Genomic DNA, 23,086 nt, shown 5'->3' on the forward strand with positions numbered 1-23,086 from the left:
ACTGCTGGTAACAGAAAAGCTATGAGGAAACAAGGCATGAAAGGGCAAGGAATGGTGAGTTGTTTCAGTGTTCAGGTTGAATGGTTCAGGATTTTCAGACCTGGGAGAACTTGTGCTTTTGTTAAAAATTCAGGGGGAAAGCAGCACAAATGCTTTTAACATGACTTCTGAAATGTTGTGAAATGAGGACAGTGTTTTGAAATGCAAATGTTTTGTACACAAAAATACATTTTTCCAACACATGAAGATGTCGTTGTCAAAAGAGTTTATCTGAAAGTGAAGTAATTTGGGTGAAAGTGAAAAACAGTGTTAGTGTAGTCCTACACCCCAACCGCGAGCTGCTCTAACACAGTATTTTAAAATACTTTTTTAAAATACTTATAATAAAATGTATCTAACGTGTACACAATTAAGCTTACAATGGCAGATTGGCTGGGTTATCTCGTCTTAGTGTTAAAGAGTTCACATTTATAAAAATGTGTTATAAACTGAAGTTATAGAGTTTAAAATATGTGGGTATTGTCCATGCTGGGAGGGTCAGATGAAAGTTGCCAATGAGTTGCATTATGGGAAGTTTTGATGGAGGGCTTCAGGAGCTTGAGCCATACTTATATCGGGAATAAAAGTTGAAAATATCTCATCAACGCCGCACCAATTTTGACAGCTGTTTTATTTAAATCTGTCGCTACTGTTATTACCAGTTTTTGAATTGACTGATGTACATTAAATATATACATCCACCTAGCTCCACATATCTGACTTGGGGATAATGGTTCAGAATTACCTGAAAAGGCAAACAAACATGGACGCCTCTCGCCAAAGTTAATAAAACCCTAAGAAGTAAGTAATTAAACCCAAAGTGAACAGATTTAATGGGCACAATAGTTTTGCAATCATAAAAATTATCTTTTCCATGATCTTTTTCATGATTTCCAACAAATGACTAGTAGACCTAATAGTAATTAAAGGTCCCATGGCATGAAAATTCCACTTTAAGGATTTTTTAACATTAATATGAGTTTCCCCAGGCTGCCTACGGTTCCCCAGTAGCCAGAAATGGTGATAAGTGTAAACCGAGCCCCAGGTATCCTGCTCTGCCTTTGAGAAAATTAAAGCTCAGATTGGTCAATCTGTAATCTTGCCCTTTATGAGGTCATAAGGTGCAAGGTAAAAGCCCCTTTCTCTGCTTTGCCCACCCAGAGAATTTGGCCCGCCCATGAGAGAGAGACATCATGGCTTTCAAACAAGCAAAGTGGCAGTTGGTCAAGGCCCTCTCCTCCTCAAAAGCTACAGACTCAGAAATGGCACATACTAAGTCAAAGATCATTGTGGAGACTGGCTATGTGGCTGTAATTCTGCACCAAGGCTGAATTTTCTGAAATAGACTTCAGATACAGTATTAGGGGACCACTAAGGCCTGTATAAAAGCATCCAAAGGAGCCGGAGGAGCCGTAGGCCTTCATTTTGGCCGATTTGACATGTTGAATCAGCTGGCGGGCAGTCGGACTCATCTTTCAAAAACGTATTTCATAAAAAAAATAGACAGATTCAGTTACTATTTCTCACTAAAAATGTTTTCAGAAACAAGTTTCTGTGAACTATTTTCGTAACATACTAGATTGTATTTCGAACGAGCCACCATTATGGTCAGTTTTGAAGTTTGGCAGAAGTCAGACCCACGTGACGCGTTTGTCATTTCCGAATTTCATTTTTTCGGCGACAAAGATTAGAGCCATCTGCTGTTATGGAGACGTATTATGTATAGCACACTCGCGGCACGCACACTCCAGTCGGCATCGCTTCGGTGTGTTCCAAGGCATTTTTGGGACCGACGGGAGCTGAATGATCATTCAGACTGCCTTTTCTGTCGACGGTCGGCCGTCGGGTTGGTGTTTCAGAGCCTTAAGGCTACAAGACTGGATTCCTAATACATGTGCCACATCAAGATTTACAAAAAATGAAACTGGACACTAGTCAATATCTCTAGCCTCGAGTGCAAAAACACAAGAGAAAGGTTGCAGTTTGTCTCCAGGTGTTCCCTTCTAGTTTGTAAAGTTACATTAAACTGCTTTAGTGACTAAAGCTGTTATACTGTAAGTCATTTACTTTTTTGTGTTTAACTTATGGCCGTACAATATTTATCGAGTTATTTTGGGCCAGAGGCGTCTTAGTGACATCTGTTGTCAGATAGCAGTGCAGTAGCTTACAGGAATGACATTATCATGTAATGTAGAAGTCCAATAATGAAATGATTCATTCCCATCCTCCTGTCGGCTGTTGGCCCCTGTCACTCACTAAAATTGTCTACAATGTACTGCTATTGATCTGCAGGTCAGCATGGCCTGTGGGGAAAAAGATAACCCAATCAAACGCAGTCTTTGCCTCTAACATGAAAAACACAGTTTTCTCTCAGCAGAACCTTCCCACTGCCTCACTGTGTTTGAAAGACCTCTGGTGAATTTCTTTGAATTTCTTCAATTGTCTTCAACTGTTTTTCCTCCATTTTCATTTATAAATCGAATAAGTTTATCTTTTAGAAATTGGATTTTTCTTTTTGTGTAGAGTCCTGTAAGACACCTGCCACGTTTTTTGTGTACATATTAAATTCTCACATTAAAACTGTTTAGCACCAGACATTTAAAACCTATGCTCTTACTGATAAATCAACTTAGAGATTTTGCTTCTCCCCTCTCTGATTTCAGCCGGCAAATTTCTTGGCCCTCTCTTGTCTCATTGGGTCATCATATACACAGGCAAGTAAAGAAAGTGTGTTATCAGCTGTGAATGGTAACATTAATATAAAGCACTATGAAGAGCTGGAATGCAACTCAGTCATAACATGTTAAAAAGGGATCCAATAGCTAGTTCATTCTCTAATATGTGGCTTAGTTGTGACTCTGGATTACAAACTACAGTAAAACAGCTTCTTTGGACTCTTCATACTCAATAAGTGTGTGGGTGTCGCAAACCTCTAAGGACAACATATCCATAAGAAGTTGTTCCACGTGCTTATTGTTCCTCACCCACCAGCTTATGTTATGTCATTCTCTTTTCATAAAACCCCATAAATCAACTTCATAATCTCATTCATTGAGTTTTTCAGTGTCATAATGATGATACATATAAAATACATTTGTGAGTCATTTTCACACAGTACACACACACACACACAAATACTTTTTTAGGGGATTTTTTTACTTGTAGCTGGATATGTTTCTTTTTTATAACATCTAACAGTTTGACTCTTGGTGTCCGCTGTGTATTTTATTTATTTTTTCCTCTGGAGCTGTCTCACCTACATCACTGGATTGCTTGTTTTTAAGGGCTTTCTTGTGTGATGCTGCTGGTTGAGTCTGACCCTTGTGGAGATGCTCTCTCCCTTCTCTGCTTAGATTTGACCCTAGATTGATGACGAGAGGCTGGGCAGAAAGACAGGAACGGAGGTTCAGCAGAACTTACCTGCACCAGCTGCCTCCTGCTTACAGAGAGGGTTATAGATGAGCTGCTAGATGATTTATTGATGATTCACTGTGTGAATACACACGTAAAATACAATAATTTAAAGTCTTGTTGTCCTTGTTCCTCAAAATGTCAACTATTCCCACCACTGTTAGAATCAGTAGAGGTTATCCACAGGACCAGTGCAGAGTTCAGTGAGATTAAAGGGCTCTGTTCACTGTAGAGGAAGAAACGTAAATCTCTTAATAGAAGGTGGACAGAGACACTTGGACGAGCGTCTTCATTAATCTCCATTCAATCAGATTTACATCATCTATAAATGTCCTGACTGACAGGTGTTTACCCCTTGTGTAGTGTTCATATTTAGTTACACAGCCAATGTTCCCAGGTCTGGTGGACCCACCACGTTTTTAGACTAAATAGATACAGACATAACAAATTATGTAAAAAATACTCACTTTAGCTCAATGACCAATTATATACTGCACATGCATCATTTATGTCTCATATTTGCTATTTACCGTTGTGAGATCACGTTTATGATCATATGATCATTTTTTCAGGAAAAAGATTTTTAATCATCATTGGTGTTATTTCTTAGAACTTAATGAACAGGTGAAAGTGCTTGAAATGTAACAATAGTGTGGGATTAGCAGGTGCGGAAATACAACATAGTTCCATAGCACCTACATGTAAATACACTCGGGTCCAGTAGACCCGAACACCTCATGTGTAATAGTAATATGTACGAGGCGTGTACCATGTGCTAGGGCTGTAGTCAAGACCAACTTTTGTCGAATCCAAGACAAGTCCAAGACCAGGACTAGTCGAGTCCAACTCAAGACCGAGTCCAAAGAGGTTCGAGTCCGAGTCAAGACCAAGTCCAGAGAGGTTCGAGTCCGAGTCAAGACCAAGTCCAGGACAGAAAAAAAGTTCTTATGCATGACAGTATCAAGACAATCAATTTGGGTTAATTGTTGATATAAAAGCAAAAACGGTGTCAGAACACCCAGGATTTATGAGTAAAGCCATTAGCTTGATATCACATGGTGATAACTCATAATAGCTACATAGACAATACTGCTACAGTAGTACTAGTACTGAGCATTAGAACTGATACTACTACAGTAGTACTAGTACTGAGCATTTGAGCAACTAAATGACAAAATAGCTTCACTCCAGATGTAGTGTAGAAATGAAGTGACCAGTATTACAGAGTGTAGCCCTATGGTTGGTTTATGGCTTCCCTAAAAAGTAATGTATTCTATTGTTATTTGGACATGGGTTAATTGGAAATAAATGTATTTTAGCCAGTTAGCTTTTTTGTAACGTAACAAAAACCCACCCATCTCGTGGGCGCAAAGCTTATTTCATGTAATACAATGATAGCTCAAACTAACGCCACAGGTCTTATGTTGACCACGTGGACACAGATATAGGAAACTCTGAAGGCAGCCGTTATATTTTCCCAGCGTTAGTAAGCTAGGCTAACGCTGGTGCGCTAACGTTAGCAAACATCGGTGTAGCGTTAGCTAGCTGTCTGAACTTGTAAAAAGCCGAACAACCAGACCAAAAGTCATATTGGGCAAGACCAGTGGCCGAGTCCGAGAAAGTCCGAGTCCAAATACTACCGTGTCCGAGACAAGTCCGAGTCCATAGATAAATAAATATAAATATTTGATTTTTTAAACAAGAGTGTATTGCCATATAGCTGGATCTCAGGGACTTTGGTGTAAGGAGAGGACGTATAATGGATGATCATATCATCTGATCATGTCTGTGGTTCAAAGGCATAAATTCAGCTAAGGAAGATTTATGTCATTTGACAGTTTCAACCTTGTACATGGTCAGTAAACAGAAAGCAAAGGCAACACCACAAGGTCAACAACCAAATCCACCAATGCCGAAAAATAAAATGAAACGGCAATGAGAAGATGAAAGCTTACAAATACAACCAAAAACTTAAAAGTGATTTGCACCACAACAGATGAGCATAGGTTTTCACATTCTGCAAATATGATCTAGTTTTGGAATTTCTGTGTTATCCGACACTTCCTCTAAATATATTACTATCCAAATGGATTGAATATTAAACATTTTTTGTTCTGTTCTATGCTTACCATAGTATATTCTTAAACTACTTTTCATACATATTTTGCATTGCTTGATGCGTTATTTATTGTCTCCAATGTAAAGGAATACCTTTTTTTAAACCTAATGATTCAAAACGTAAACCTTTTGCTTTGTGTATTTTACTATTTATTAAAAAAGTGTATCCATAAGGGTTATTGTAGAGCAGTCAGGCCATTGTTGTGAATTAAACCCCAACAGGGTGACACAGGTCTTTGCGTCAGGGTTTTGAATCACCCTAAAGTGGCCTCTCACTCTTGTTATCCCGCATATTACACAGCTAATTAGGAAATTGGTAATTTGACCCAAAATGTTGATTTAAAAAACGTTTAATAGATTTAAAAATTGTCCTTAAATAGTCTATAAGAACTGCATCTATAGCAACTGTCATTCTTCAAAATGCTGTAATTTACCAGAATTGAGCATATAACAAAGCTGTGTAATAACTAAAGTTAATTCTATTCTAATTTCAACTCATTATTGTCTAATCATTTCTTACTCTGAGACACCCAGTCAGTATTATTCTGCGTTTCTGGCTCTGCAGAGTAAGGCTGTATCTGTTTTTTCAAAAGGTCAAAGTAAGCGAGATCACTGATTTACTTTTCTGATTGGGATGTTCAAACATTTTTATTTTTAATTGTACTGAACAAGTTAAGATGTGCTGCAAAAGTTGCAGGGTGGAGGATTGCCAGCAGATTGGGGCAAAGAAAGTCCAAATGTCCTCCCTTCTTCCAGCGAGTGAGCTGATGCAGAGAAAAAGTACCTTTTAGTTCTAGACTCGTCCCCAAGAAGAACTTCAGATGGTCATTTGAGCCAGCTGCCATGTGGCCACATAATGCTTCCTGTCACATCGGCCACGGTCACAGTCGGCAGGAGGCAGCTGGTGTCAAGCTAGCATCGCCTCGTCAGCTATATGTGCACTGCTCCGGCCTGATGTGCACATCTGCCCTGCCAGAGGAAGGCTGAGGAATCGCATCTGTGCTGATTCACAATGCCTTCACACATCTCTGTATGGATCTACGTGTTTAAGCAGGTGCATATGTTTGTGTCATGTCTTCATATGTCATCTGCATCTGTACAATTTTAAACTTTATTTACTTCTAAATTTCACCTTTCTTAGAGTAAAAACCAAAACAGATCTTCTGTATTTCAGAGGACAGTCATGACATTAATGAAATGAAATCACACCAGAAATATATTGCTTGACACATGCTACACATCTCACATGCTTTCCACTAAAGGATTTCATCTATAATTAGCCTGAGGGAGAATTAATTTGACAACTCTTTAGAATAAATCAAAACAGTTCTAAAATTATCTTAGATATCAATTATGTATTGCCAGCTTTAATCTTATGTGTGGTCATATATTTTGTATCATGGCAGATGTGCGCAGAGGACATTCCCTGCAGATTCAGCTGCTGCTTTCCCGTTGCAAGCTCCAGCAAACTGTTACTCTCCTAAATCCACTGAAATTAGAGCATCTGGGTTTTACCGAAGCTACATGTCCTAGATAATGCCCCATGACCTAAACTTGAATTTTTGCAGCATCTTGATTAAAGTATTGAGGGATGGTTTGAATTTCAACACAGTCCAACCACCTAAATGTTCCTTTTGACAATTCCTCTTGATTGGGTTTTTATCTTGAGTTTGAAAAATGAGCTTTTAAAATTGATGTTCTCATCCTGGTTGGTAGAGACATTTTGTTAAAAGACCTGCTGCATACAGAAGATTTTTGGACTGCTGCAATTCCTGATAATGCCAACATCACCTGAAGCCAAGGTTCTTGTTTTTCATTAGGCCTGGCACCAAAAAGATTTTTTTCAAAGTGAATTAAAATGACACACGGAGACATGAAAATATTTCCACCAAACTAAACCACTGTCATGCTTCCACAGGGCTAAACTTAACATTTTTATTCTGAAGCCAAATTTTCAAAGCCAAAAGTGTAATGTGGTTCTGTATCTGAGAAAATAATTAGCCTGTAGTCTGTATTCTGTACACGAAACACAAAAACCTGTAGAGCAAAACAAACACAACAAACTGGCCACCAGCCTTAAACCACTGGGAGTCTGTTCATATTGTCTCGTTCTCCAGTATGCTTGGAGTACAAAAAACTAAATGTAGAAAGTTGGAAAAGGCAGACTTTTTGGCTTTGGTTTTCTCTGGTGTTGCAGACCCTTTCTTCTGTAAAAAGAAAGCAAAACAAAAACAAGGATAAACCACACTTGATGGTTGGAATCGCCTGTTTGGCCAAACAGCCAGATATTGATAAGGGACGAGCATAGAGCCAAACGCAGCACCTTAACAAAAATGAAGAATATCGAAGACGACGCCTGTTGGCTGTCTGTCTGCTGCTGGGGCTCTCTCACTCCACCTGTAAGCAGGGGCGTAACACACAATTCTGGGCCCAGTAGAAAGGCTTTTTCTACAGTAGGGGCCCCTCCCTGCATCCACAGCTGTTCATTCTAGCATATTTTTGGGCCCTCCTCACATGAGTGCTCTGGGTACCCAGTGCAACAGCCCTGCCTGTCTAGATCCAACCTAAAACAAGTTGTTTTAGAACTCCTAAGATACTCAATCTATTAAACTATCTATTATCAATCTGTGATGTGAAATACATCCTGGAAATTGTTTTGTGAAGAGGTGTAATTACTTTTTTTGGATAATGAATCTGCTTTTTCTGAACCTGCCTCATCAATTTCCATTCAATTAATGATTTGTTTCCCCCAGCATGTCTCTGAAAAAGCCACAGGAAATAGAAGTGAACTGAATCTATTTACAGTTGTTAACAATGGTGGATTCTTGGTGATTGTGAAGCAGAGAAAGTAGTTTCTGCAAGGCCATGTGTGAGAATGTTGCAGCTTTGTCACAGTATATAATGTAAAATGTATCATCCAGTATGACATTGATACCGTCCTTATTTTACCCATGTACTCTAAAGAAGATAATGGTTTGCAAATAGGAATTAAAACAAGAAAAAGGATCAAATCTGAAGAGCTAACATAACAACAAGGACAACTATGCTCTCATAATCCACAGCTTCATGCAGCAAGCTCCAGCTTGTCTCAGAGCAGTGAAAAGAGTAAAGGCAGCGAGAAACCACTAACGAGTAGAAGTAAATCAGCCAGACTGAGAAAAGCTGAGTACATCGGTAAATCAAAAAACTTTATAACGAATGAAGTCTTTGAAACATTCCCAGATTAGGCGTGGCATGTGGATAGAGCCAGCAAAGTGTCAGTGTCTGACAGGAGAGAATACCGCAGGACTACTCACACCACATGCATGTAATTTGTGATTTACAAGGTTTTTAAATTACAGCAGTCTTACACAAGCACCTTTTTATAAAAGATAAAATCTGAAAGCTCAGTTTACTGGCCAGAGAGACTGCACTGATCTGACCAAAGCTTTCTCAGTTGAAAAAATATTGAGATATATTCAATTAATGAATGAATAAATGAATGAGCAAGTGACTAAATGAATGATTGATTGAATGAATAAATGAGTGATCTGCATTTGAAAAGCATCAAACCGAGCTTGTGTCCTCCATTTAATTATTCTTTTCTGGAAGATTTTCCAAGTTATTAGCTGATCCATGAACACATCCAGAACCACAAGCATTATCCGCCAGGTTGTAGAAAAAAGAAAAACCTTAGATAAGCAAAACTTCTTTGGATGAGAAGCAAATATCGAATTTTTTTTTTACCCCAACTGCCCATTGTGATCATCCATCACAGTTTACATAATTTGACCTACCAAACCGGCCATAGTGACTTTATAAATGACATTTCAAATGTGCTCACTTTAGGCTGTACCTCCATATATATAAAATTGGGTTTAAAAAATCTTAAAAAGGTCTGACCTTTTGACCACTGGGACTTACTTTCAGCAATGTCACTGTGTTCTCAGATCAGCAATTTTAGTAACTTAACTTTCTGTTCGGCTACTCAGCACAGCTGTCAAAGTGCCTTTTAATAACCACATTCACAAGTCAAATGTCTTCTGTATCTTGTCAGGCTAGAACAAGGGCACAAGTTTGGGTTCAACATTGGGGGGTTAAAGCTTTAGTGTGTAACCTTTTGATTTTAATGATCGTTCGTTAAATTCAAGCCATTTCCAAATGAGTTGCTACAAAGTTAATTAAGACTGTCTGCTCCACACAACTCTCTCTGCATTTCTTAGTGTGACTATGTTCAGGAGACTGTGGCTTTCCCGTGCAGAAACTGGAGTGAAAATAATTACCTCTTCAGGTGCGTCCATGTTTTTTTATGCTCTTTGTTCCCTTTGGATGGGTGGGGGTGGTGCACTATCAGGTAAGGCTTGTATCATATGGACGCACCGACAGTTTTGTTGTCATTACTTAGAATTCCTCATGGGGGCAACAGAACCTACTTTAGCTTTAAGATTTAAGATTCAAGTTTTGAGTGTCAAACAATTCATTTGTTGCATTCTGGTGAATTTTTGGGCATCAATATATGTAAAGGAAATTATAGCAGGCTTTTGGTGTGGGTTGCACTGGCCCGTTTTGATTATTGGGGGGTTGTAACCCTCCCCCTGTAAATTACTCTTATGGGCTAGAAACTGGAAACGAAAGAAACATTATACTATAACAAGCAGTAATAGTTTGAACGCATTTACTAACCAATAACAGCTAGCTTAGCTGCAGGACTCGTAAACCCTCCACCTCTGAACACAACCGGATGATTCATTAATACGTAGACTAGCTAGTGGCCTGCAGCCTCCTTCCCCCTATAAAAATCCAAAGAGATAAAAACATATTCTATTAACCTCCCAGAAAGAAGGAAAAACAAGCTGCCCCTTCCCCTCAAACACACACACACACACACATGTCACAGTGAATGTACAATTATGGAATTAGTAACTGTTATGCAATTACTGAATTTTTGTGATGAGCCTAAATTAAAAGAACATTTTGACTTTGTACTAACATCATGGACTTTAATATTGCAACTTACCTGGGCTGCGAAAAAGTTCGGAATAATTGAGCATTTAATGATTGGCATATCTGTTTTGGGAGGAACAAAGACTTTGGAAATTGGGAAGATTATCACCTGAGGCTTCCGCTACGTTGTTCACAGTCGAGTGATGAAATTCAAGTAAATGATTGTTTTTGAGTGAGACTGTGTGAAAGCTATCATGAGGCAAACAAAGAGATTCCAGTAACAAAGACAGTGCGGTGGTTGGAGCGATTATTTTCATTCCAGCAAGTCTGCCTCTCATATCGCAGGGCTCCAGACTCAAAGCAGAGACGGTGATTTCACTCAAAGCAACAATGAACAGCATCAGCAACTGACTGATGAAGACTGAACAGAAGGTGATGAACTCCCTTTGGACTTGTAGTAGTGGTACTGGTTCCAACTGAATTTAAAATTAGATACTGTGCAGCTTTCATCCAATGTGATTAACAACTTGGAATAGCCCTCACCATACCATATTGTGACAATGAATAAAATAAAAAAGAGAGTTTATAATCTTGGACATTTACCAGTATAAGTGCCTGAGCCCAAAAAATATTTTTCAAAACATTTAATGGAACAGTTCAATATTTGCTTTCCATTCCAATTGGCAATTCATGGTAAAGAGACTTAATGTTAATCCATTGCCATATAAACTGGCATAGCATCTGGTCCAACCCTTTTTATTTTCTTCAAGAGACCCAAATGATCAGAAGATACATTATAATTTTGTCTGGAGAACTTATTGTACACCCCGTTACGCAGAAGACAGAACGCACCCAGAGACAGAGGTGAGTACAAGGTTTTTCAGGGCACTTAAAGCAAGTGTCGCTAAGGTGGCTGAGACAGTGATCAAGCAAAGATGATGAGTGGATCTGGGGTTGAAGTACTGAGCTTGATTTCTAGGTGGCTGAAAGGTGTGTGTGGCAGTAGAGGTGATGATGGAATCTCAAACAGATGTGTGTAGTCAGCTGGCAGCAGCAGGCGAGAGGTGAAGGGGGAAAACACAGGAGACACAGAAGCAGGGCCAACAGAGAAAATAAACATGGAAACAGAAAAGGGAACTAGAAAACAAAACAAAAACTCACAATCAGCCGACCCAAAACCACAAAACACCCTGTTTGGGATGAAAGCCAGACAGTCCCATAACCGCACATTTTGCTCCCGGGATTCCAGGGAATTTTCTACATATGATTTTGGAAATGTGTTTTAGTTTTTCTGTCAGTAATCTTAGAATTAAATGACATGTCATGTAGAGGTCACACGCCTCTGGAGAAACTGGGGGTTAAGGGTCTTGCCCAGGGACACATTGGTTGATATCACAGTGGGAACCCTCCCACACCAAAGGCATGTGTCATATCCACTGCGCCATCACCACCTTCGTGCAATATAGTATGCACTTGTAGGCTACTGTTTACTCCATTATGTATGTGTGTGTGTGTGTGTGTGTGTGTGTGTGTGTGTAGGTGTTGCATGTCTTTGTTGTTGTTTGTATGTACACTCTCAGAAAATTAAGTACATAATTGTACCTTTAGGGGTACAATGGCTTGTCACTGGGGCTGTACCCTCAAGGGTACAAAAACTGTACCCTTGAGGGTTGCTTGGGAACATATACTGTATATACCTTTTGACCCTCAAAAAGGTACATATATGTTCCTTGAGGTCCAACAATGAGCCCTATGGGGTACGTTAGTATAGATTGTACCTTGGGGGACAGAAATGGACCCCTACTGTACCCTTATTTCTGACAGTGTATGTTAAAAATTAATTCAAATTTGATCATACATAAATATACTGTATCTTGCTTTCTGTCCCATAATTAGATGCAAAATTGTAACTTTTACAAAGACAATAACTAAGTCTCAGAAACCCTTTAATAAAATAAAACCATAAATAAGCCCCATGATATACCACTCTAGAAAATACTATATTACCCCCCTATTCCGCAATGTTAACAAGTGAAAAATAATTATTGTATCTGCCCTGTGCTTCATATCCGTTCCAAAATTGAAGGGGTTCTTCAGGGGTTCTACTATGGTTCCATAGTAACCAACAGGGTTATACTTACATTCAATGATCAGGGCTAGGCCTAAGCTACTCCTACACCATTAAAGTTGTGTTGTACTGTGTTCAATGAACAAGATTAAGAGGGAGGTTTGGAAACCGCTCTTCAGTTTATGATTTTATTCAAATTGCATTAACAAAAATGAAGAAACAGAAACAATCTCACACAAGATGAAAGACCCGCACTGAGAGACACTGTGAAGTTGATGTTGGACACCCTGTCTCACTACCAGAGGGGCAGAGGAAGCGTAGACACTGTGTTCCCTTGACTAAACGTCTCCCAGCTCCAACTCTGGTTCACACACAGACAATAAAGTGGTATCAGTGTTCTCTCAGAAAGAAAGCAAAGAAGGGTATTTCCCAAAATGTTGTACAATTTTTTTAATAGGCTATACTAATCTCCTAAATGTACATTAGAGTATACATTTTAAAAGCTGCTTCTTCAATTTAAAATTGTGATAGTCGTCTTCTTGTTTACAGCCCTATTTGTAACCTGCAGAAGTAGAATGTACATAACAAAAGAGCAATAAATAATGTATTGCATAAAAAATAAAAAATGTAGACTACCAGTGAACGCAACAGTACACAATGTGCTTTTGATACACCGTGTCAAACTCATTTTACAGCACAGGCTAGACTCAATTTCTCAGCACCTCTTAAGTCTTATCTTTCTCATTGGAGAAAACTTTCAGACGCTCTGCTTTTTCCTCTGTATCTCTCTCTTTCTTCCTCTGTCTGTTTATTTACATCCCTCTCTAAAGCTCCCTCAATATCCCTCTCTCCATGCTCCACACTTCGGCAAAATGGCTTCATTTTCTAGTCCTCCGAAGCCAAAGGGAATCGATTGTGTGACTCAGAATTTCTCTCAGCCGCAACTCTCAAACACGACTTAAGGTCCTTAATTTAATCAAAACGACAGCGTGATTACATTATGTGTGAAATGCCGTGCTTTATCTGCCCTGAGATATTCATGGCCTTACAGTGTGTGCTCTGCTCATTGTGCTGGGAGCAGGGGTCATAAATAACCCATTTTCTTTTGTGTCTATATTCCTGAATGTTACTATTTAGGGCTGGCAACCAAGCAATTTCAGGTATGACCTTTAAGACTTACCTTGTCAGTTTCAAAGTAATTTCAGATAGGTTTCATCCACTGTGAAGGCAGGAAAACAGTTTGAAGAGTGAATTCAGAGTGAGATCCACTCAAAGATGCGCATACATTGCCGACTTTTGTTTCAGACTGTTAAGTGCTTGTGTAGTCAATGGCTAATTGAATTTTAATGTGAAACCTTGTGTGTCATGCTGTCCAATTATTAATCACATGTAAGTCTGGGTGTTGCATCATCTAAGCAAAAATAATTGAATTTGAGTTTCTCAGTCATGGATTTAATTCCAAACTTAATCAGGGTCTGATTTATCACCCAGCATCTTTTTAAATTGCCAGCATCTCCTGTGTTTAATCGGTTAACGGAGCTTTTAGTGTGTGCTGATTTAAATATCAGCACAGAGCGTATGGAAAGAAATAAAAAATGAATTGTTACGGTTTTCTTTATCACCTGGGATTAGACTTGCATTGCTGCATGCACTTATTGTAAAGAGGGATGTTTTCGGAAAGCAGGAGAACATAAATATCGGAATCTAGGTGATTAACATATACATCCCAAGGTGCTACTTTACCAACAATGTGATTGCTGAAAAGTAGATAATGTAATGATATGATCAGCACAAACTGACTAGGTAATCCAACACAGAATTCGTTCTTTCCAACCCCTCCACGTTTTGATTCTCAGGAAATGGTAAGAGGAGAGTAATAATGAATTTTGGTCTCAGTGGCTGTGATGTGAGTTGTGCATAATGGAATGTTAGCTGCCAGCTCTGCTTTAAGGTTGGATTCATAAATATCAACTTAGGATCCTTATTTTATTATGTCCAAAGAGCTGCTGGGGATTCTCGTCAGGCGCCACGCAGAATGGCCCAGTGTGTTTATGCAAAGCACAAACGATGCCGGGGAGGGGCTTAGAGGGGCTGGAGCTACCCTGAGGAGAGAAATAACAACCCCCAAGACATTTCTAGGATTTAAGTTTTTATTCTGTCAATAGTATAATTTATAATTTGCATAATGACCTACCAATTAACTTTAGATTTAAAAAGTAAAGCCAGTATGCATTGAACTTTTGACTTTACTTCCACTTCCGGTTAGCCACTGGTAACTGAGCCTTTGCAAAGTGTCATAATGGTTTTTTTTTTTTTACTCCATAAATATGTTGAAAAACTCAATCAAAGCCAGGGCTAATGTAGGTGATGTTAACAGGTCTCACAATGAGGTATCATGAAGGTGTAGACACATCTCTGGTAGTTGCTGAGCAGGGCCAAGAGAAGCTGAAGGATGGAGATGAGGAAGGGGACCTTCTTCAGTGTGTTTTAACCAAGGACCCCTTAACTGAAAGATAGACAGAGCAGGGGACCCCCCCCCCCTATACAAATATTGTATAAAATGAAGTAAACTTGGCCTACATAACTTAGGTGCCCTAAAGCCTTCACACATACCTTTTTATTAGTTAAAATAATGGTTGTTGGAATGATTTTATGAATCATATTTTAATATTTTTAACATGGCAGAGTGAATGTTCCAATTTCGGATGGCTACCTTAGTGACTATAGTCAGTATGCCTATCATCAATGTTTCCCTTCTTCAAGAAGTGATGCATCATTTCAGATGCATTACTTCCTGCCTTTGTCTTTCCCGCCTATTTGATTGCCTACCCCGCCCTGATTAGTTTCACCTGTCCCTCATTAACCCTTCCTCCCACTTGTATTTGTGTGTTTCCTGTTCTCTGTGCTAGTTGGTCTTAGCTCTATTGTGTGAGAGACTTCTCTTGGATTTGGATCCTGCTTCTGTTTTTTGACTGCGTCTTAGCTTACTGTTTTTCTGCTTGTTCTGTGCTGAATTCCCATGTACTGAACCTGCCTGTCAAGTAAACTCTTTTTGACCATCCCTTCTTTTATGCCTGGTCTTGCATTTGAGACATCTGTCTGTTGCACCAGTGTCCCATACAGAAGGCCTGTGGGTAAACACAAGAGTTGCAACACAGACTCCATTATGTGAGTGAAGGCTGGCCCAAACAGCTCAACATTTGGAGGGTTTTGTTATGGAGGCCCCCTTTAGAAGGAGCAAACTTTAGACAGCATGGATAACCAGAAAACACACTCCTTCTATCCTCTTATAGACAGGTGGTCAATGGTGATGAAACAGCAAATTAAATAGAGATAGATGATGTACTGGCATGCCAGCTCTAAGCCCCAAATACACATCTTTTCTAGACAAATTGTCTATGGCCCATCATTATGGAATCAGTGAGGAAAAACTTCTCTGCAGAGCTCTACCAGTCCGCAGCACTCAGGAGTTCATAACCCTGATGTGCATTTGATGACACTTCCTGTGGGGACTCTTGAAACAGTAACCTGGCACTGTTGGCTATTACCACTAAGAGAACAAGGGCCCTGGACAGTGGCATAATCATTGATTCCTTCACTCTCAACCACAACAACAGACACGTCGTTTTCTTATGAAGATGTCTAATGGTAAGTGAATGATTTTATTTCCCTCAATTGCCTATTAGAAATGTAATGCATCTCTATGCGATGCTCATTCATATAACATTAGATCTATGGATCTCAGAATCTAAAGTTGAAGTGTGCACAAACTTGTGTCTGTTGCTTGCTGCTTAAAAGCCCTGTTTGTAGCATAATTGCATGACATTTTATATTCAGGATGTGTTTAAGTAGGCAGGCCTTTGAAACTTACATCGTAATCCCTTGAGCTGAATATCTTGCCTTGTGTTTGACATTGTAACTGTCGCAGAGGATGTGTGTGTGTGTATGGGGGGTGTGGTGTATGGGTGTTGCAGTCAAAATTAAGCTATGGCCGGGATTGCTCAATTTGTTAGAGCAGGCGCACGTATATTAAGGATTATTCCTCGACTCAGCGGCCGCGGGTTTGACTCCGACCTGTGGCCCTTTTCTGCATGTCATTCCCCAGAGGGCAGATTGAAATCCAAAATGCCCCAAAAAATTACCGCCACATTAATTAATGATAAACTTCAGAGCACCCTCACTGAAAAAAGTTGAGCAACCCCATAGCACCAGCAAAAAAAAATCTCTGGCACAACAATGCAATTACAAACAGTTGAAGATTGACATTTCAAACTCACAAACGCTCCGTCTCCAGTCAGACAGGCTTCCTCGTGAAAAGATTAGATTCCTGAAATACACTAAAGGCTTGCAAAGGTGAATCTTACTAGTGCACTTGAATGGATTTATTTTTTTGACTTTTCTTTCTCAGGATTCTTTGTAAAGAACTCTTCTTTTTTTGTCTTTTTTGATAAGCTTAATGTGTTATTGCTTTCTAAACAATATGTCCCAGTGTCTCTGATATTGCAGTTTTACATGTTGGTCATATATTGATTTTATTAAATTACTTTTTCATTCCATGGTGCGGATGTTAACTTGGGTTTTCTTTGCAGAAATAGTGGCATGCTGGATTCAGATTTTGCACTTAAAAAAAAAAACAGCAAAACATTGTGTAATGTTTCTCCCACAGAATTGGAATGGTTTTTTTTCTTTTCAGATTACTTTTCTTCAGTAGTCACTTTAAGAGCATAACCGTGTCTGCAGAAGTGCTGTTGTAGACATACAACCATGCAATACACACTCATTTAACGCCTGTGGAAAGTGGACCATGCATCCCAAGGGATGGGGGGGGGGGGGGGGGGGGGGGGGGGGGGGGGGGGGGGGGGGGGGGGGGGAAATAGCTCTGCTCGTCATGGAGAGCACTACATGCATACGAGACACGAGGAGGGATAAAGTGTGCTTTTTTTCAGAAGAGCATAGATTACAAAAAGGAAAACAATGTCGGAAATTGACTTTGAGCGATCGGAGCCATTGGAACTCAGCTGGGTTTCCAAATGGACCTCATAATGTCATACATCCCAGCAGGACACAATCACCTGGCAACACGTTGATTGATAGAAGCAGGCGGCACTCCAGCGCATTGGCCCAGGCAGATTTATCCATCATTGGAATTTGGATTTGATAAGCTGGTTGATGGGAGAAAATACCATTAGAGTGGCAGGGGATGCTGTTGGGTGGGCCGCTAGAGGGAAGGCTCAAATGAGAGACGATGAGAAATCCAGAATGGGTTTATTAAGAATGACTGATATTGATGAACATCTTGTTGGGGGGAAATGTCAAATACAGTTGAAACCAGAAGTTTACATACACTAAAAAAAAAAGATAGATAGATGCAGATTTTTCCCTCACTGTCTGACATGAAATCATCACTCATCACTTTTCCTGTTTTACGCCCGTTAGGATTACCAAAATTATTTATATTTGCTAAATGCCAGAATAATGAGAGAAAGATTTATTTAGACTTTTTTTCTTTATTACTTTCTTTAAAATCAGAAGTTTACATACACTAAGATTACCATGCCTTTTAAACAATTTTGAAAAGCCTGGATGATGATGTCATGTCTTTGGAAGGTTCTGATTTATTGGTTTATGGACAACATTTGAGTTCATTAGACACAACGGTGGATGTTTTTTAAGGCACACCTGTATGGAGCGGGATTTGTTCCAGCAGCGAAGCTTTCTAGCGATGTTTCCACGCTAGCCGAGCCCCACTGATGGCGGCCCGTGTGCGGCTGCAGGACCTGGAGCTCACCGCCAGTGTTTCAGCTGAACTGTTAAAATGTGTTTAGATAATTAAAATGTATTTATTTAGAAGTGGGCAGGCTACTAGTTATAGTGACAATGGTGTAATGATTCAGATATACTCCCAAGACAAGACGGTGCTCACCCAACTGGCCAATAGGAACGTAGCCCTGCCGATGACACTATTTTCACAACGAGAGCAAAATCCTGAGACGAGAGCAAAAAATGTAATCGAAAGCAAAGACTTGGGTTTTTCAGAGCGTGAAGAAAAATGTTTTGAGAGAAACACATTTTCTTTGAGAATTTTTTTTTCCACTGATAGCAAAAAATATATGACGGTTTAAAAAAGTATTTTGGGAGAGATTTTACGTTTTTGAAAAAAATGTCACACTGACAGCAAAAAAATATATATATTTGAGAATTTAAAAAAATATAGATTTTTTTTTTGCTATTGGTATAAAAACTTTCAAATGTCTTTTCCCCTTAAATGCTTTTTTGCTATCAGTGTGATCACTTTTTCTCTCAGATAATATCTTTTCTCGCATGTAATAAAGAAACCAATCTAGCTCCATACACTTGAAACACACTGCTTCTTTGTGTAACATCATTGGAAAGTCAAAAGAAACCAGCCAAGATATCAGGAAGAGAATTGTTGACTGGATACTGTACCGACATGTGCTAAAAGGCCCCTCTGCCAGGAAGAAGCCATTACTCCAAACGAAACATAAAAAAGCCAGTTTGTGGTGGAAGTTTCTGTTCAGCGAGGGAGGAATTTGTGTAATGAAGAAGAGACCTTGGTGAAACAAAATAAAGACAGGCTAGAGACTGGATTAAAAGTTTAGATATTCGGTGAAAGAGTTTAATTATTTTCTCGAGAGAACAATCAAACAAAATGACGAGAATGGCAGTTCACAATGCAACAGAGTAACAAGGTGACACCACACATTCTGGTCCCACTGTAACATCGGACCACTCCTTATATTCCCTTCTGCCCCAACCGAAACACAAAACCCCTATCACGTCTGGAAAAACACTTTGAACCTAAACAAAACACTTCATCTCCTTTCTTCAGACTTCCTGGTGCCAGTTGCTGACCCTGTACATCTGTTGACGCATTAACAGATGTCAGTCGCTGTCATTCTACTTTGGAAGTTCAGAGATTTATCTTTTGCGTAGATTAGTTCTGCTCCTGACCTAGAGTCCGGGCAGCCTGAACCTTTGCCCATCTCACGCCTACATCTGTGTGCCATTTGTTTATTCCGGTGATAAACAGAGTCACACTGGTTGCTGTCCCTCAGGAGGGAAAGTGGGCCCTAAAACAGGAGGTGTGAGGGGGAAGCAGCTGCGTTGTTTATGGGGCAAGTGTGAAACAGGGGACAAGCATATATGGAGGATCTATGAGAAAAAGAAAGATTTACCCTTGAATGAGTAACAACTGAATAAAACAGATAAACAATCCTTGTCTATGTAATTTTCCCATCACAAAATGCACACAGGGACAAGGACCTACATTTTAAAGACATGTCCTGTGGTCTGAAAAAATAAAAATCAAACTCTTTGGCCATAATTACCATTGTTACATTTAGAGGATAAAAGGAGAAGCTTGCAAGCCTGAGAACACCATCCCAACTGTGAGATACGCGGGTGGCAGCATCATGTTCTGGGCTTGTTTTGCTGCAGTAAGGACTGGTGCACTTGAGAAAATAGATGGCATTATGTAAAAAGAACATTATGTGACAATACTGAAGCAGTATCTCAAGATATCAGCCAGGAAGTTAAAGATTGGGTGCAAATGGGTCTTGCAAATAGACAATGACCCGAAGCAAACTGCCAAACTAGTTACAAAGTGACTTAAGGATTGCAGTGGCCATCACAAAGCCCTGATCCCAATCCTAATGAAAATGTATGTGCAAAGCTGAAAAGGCATGTGTGAGTAAGGCGGCCTACAAACTTGGCTCAGTTGCACAATTTCTGTCGGAGTGGGCCAGAATTCTTGCCAACAATTGGGAGAAGCGTGTGGAAGGATATCTGTATGACCCATGTCATACAGTTTAAAGGCAATGGTGCCAAATACTAATGACATGTAAACTTCTTTGACAAAAGTAATACAAAAAAAATAATCTAAATAAATCCTTCTCTCATTATTTTGGCATTTAGCAAAAATAAATAATTTTGGTAATCCTAACGGATATAAACCAGAAAAAGTGATTGTCTGATTTCATGTCAGGAAAAAAGAAAAGGAGAGGTCTTTTTATATAGTGTATATAAACTTCTGGTTTCAACTGTTCATAAGAGCACGCTAGAATGGACATGATGTCTGGACAGGCTGTGTTATCTACAATGTGTAGTCCATTCTCAATGTTGCTTTTGTTATATATCTATAATCTCTTAATCATATTCACCGGCGTTATTGCATTAAAAAAAACGAAGAGTGCTCACTGTGCAGAAATCTGCTGAGGTTTGTCTGCCTCAGGGGTTGTTTGCTGGTGGAGGGTGACAACTTAAATGGCTGATATAAAACCTGACACAACTAATCTATCATACATCCCCTGCCTGTTGGCTTGAAATTCCTCTTTTTAAAGGATGGTTTATCGTGCAGCCATGAGTCACGGTGTACAATATTGCTGGCTGCGGCCTTGTGTGTTTACAAGATTGCATGTGTCGTCTGGATTTAGTATATCTCTTACATGGACATATCTGATACTATTTGGACATGCAATCTCGATATTTGGATTACCCCGTAGAATCCCAAAAAAAATGACTATTTATTTTTCTTAACATAAAAAACGCATGGCAGATTGAAATGTCTTGTACAACATGTCAGAACATTGGTGAAAGTTCGAAAATTACCAAAATAATCGTTTTCACAGGTTGGTTGATATATTATTATGTCTATGTAAGAATAATTCATTTTTTTAAATTGTGAAAAGCCTCCTAATTTGCTGTAAAGGCAACAGTCATGCTTATAATCCTTTTAACATCAATTTAAGGAAGAAAGGGGCAACCACTTCTTATAGGCTGTAAAAAAATAAGTGCAATAGTATCAAAGGCAGTACCTTATGTGTGAAAAAAGTCCCAAGATCGTCTTTAATTTAATGGAAGCAGTGAAAAATGTACTCCCTGTCACCCAAATGATACTTTAGGCCGGTTGTTTTCTTTGTTTTCCCTGCTGCCTTCGACAAACCCATTTAAACAAGTTAATCATCCATTTTTATTACAAAAAACATCAATTAATCATGTCCATCTTCTTTTAACTCCTTTTTAAAGCTCCATTAAACCATATATGTGAGCGCCTGTCATTAGAACACTATGAGAGCAGCCGGCAGACTTTAGCTAGAAACACAGAAAAATGGGAGAGATACTCATTAAAAATTATTCTGGGTCATGATCCAGCTTGGTGAATTAAGAGCAAGTGACGCTAGGGTTACATAAACGTGCCACATCTTCCAAATGGAATCGCAATGTTTTGTTTTTGTACTGCTGCTGTACTCTAATTTGAAATTATTGACTCAATTAGTGTTTTGTTCATAGATGTGATACTTTATCGTCCAATGAGGAAAGTTGATTCCAGCACTGTAGATTCACTGTAAACACATACAGCACAGTACACATCTAGCACTGAATGATTCAAATAAATGGTAACACTTTATAATAATGGTATGTGAATTATCATGAATTCATGCATGACTTATTTTTGACTTTCTGTACAGTAGCATTTGCACGTCACAGGATGCATCGCAATCACAAATCTGAAAGTGCTGCAAAAATGCGCCCGTGCAGTGTGAACAACAGACATTTTTCTTGTAACATGATGTCAGGGCAGTGACAACTAGTCACTGTCACTGCCCTCAACATGATGTCAGCAGATGTTGAAGCCTATCACCTGCATACTGTAATGTGACGCCCATTGCCCCATCCAACACAACTACCCTTGTCAGGTAACGTGTCTTTCTACTATGATCTGATGCTCCCCATGTCTCGCTGATCTAGGAAGGAGGCAAAATATTTGACAAAATAACTGCAGTCAAAACAAATAGATACATTATAAATTCTTGGCAAAACAATTTTTTGTATTTTAGTTTAGCTTTATAAAAAGCAGATGATGGGTGATGAAATGTGTCGGGCCAGGATCAATGACTGCCGCACCCGGAGAAGAGCGGAGCATTTGATGAATCTCTTTAGCTCACAACAGACCTGAAGTTGAGTTGCCAGCATGTGATCTTCTTCAATCTTTCACTTTTGAGGTCAAATACATCACCCAGTTTCTCCCCGCTGTCACTCTCCTCAATTACGGTTCACTTTGATTCTCATATTTGTTTCATTTTCCATGGTGCCTGTATCCTCATGTATTCCTCAAGAGTGAAAGCATTTTCTCATCCACAAATGCTGTCGATCACACAGCAAGTGTCAAGTCTTGGTGTTGAAAGGACATTTCACACAGAACTAAGGCCCAGTGTATGTGCTACATAATACACAAAATTGCATGTCCTTGTTTAGCATCAAGTCCATATATTTGTTCTATGCCTTTCTAACCGTATTTAACATGCACAATTGTAATGGGGTTTGTCATCAGAGAATGCAATTTTAATCATGAGGAAGCAGACAGGAAATGGAGTTATAATGAACAATAGAACAATATTAAAGCATACAAAATGTGATCTATCTGCTGACTCACGGCAGCATTGCATATGATTAAAGAAATGTGATTTTGTTTTTTAAAGCATTAAAAGAATACTAAATATCTAACGA

The 23,086-nt window shown here is 39.2% G+C and overlaps 2 long non-coding RNA genes across 2 annotated transcripts; one reads left to right on the forward strand and one right to left on the reverse strand.

Annotated features, from left to right (window-relative positions):
• The first annotated feature begins 1,561 nt into the window (after positions 1-1,561).
• On the forward strand, positions 1,562-6,416 carry LOC117960801. Its single transcript, XR_004660231.1, has 3 exons — positions 1,562-1,691; positions 6,162-6,167; positions 6,403-6,416. It is a non-coding gene; the product is annotated as an uncharacterized LOC117960801 (long non-coding RNA).
• Positions 1,826-15,141, reverse strand: LOC117960800. Its single transcript, XR_004660230.1, has 3 exons — positions 15,131-15,141; positions 7,117-7,121; positions 1,826-1,908 (listed from the first exon to the last, which is right to left on the reverse strand). It is a non-coding gene; the product is annotated as an uncharacterized LOC117960800 (long non-coding RNA).
• Positions 15,142-23,086: the final 7,945 nt, after the last annotated feature.

Source organism: Etheostoma cragini, chromosome 17 (genome assembly GCF_013103735.1).
Source record: "Etheostoma cragini isolate CJK2018 chromosome 17, CSU_Ecrag_1.0, whole genome shotgun sequence".
Lineage (NCBI taxonomy): Eukaryota > Metazoa > Chordata > Actinopteri > Perciformes > Percidae > Etheostoma > Etheostoma cragini.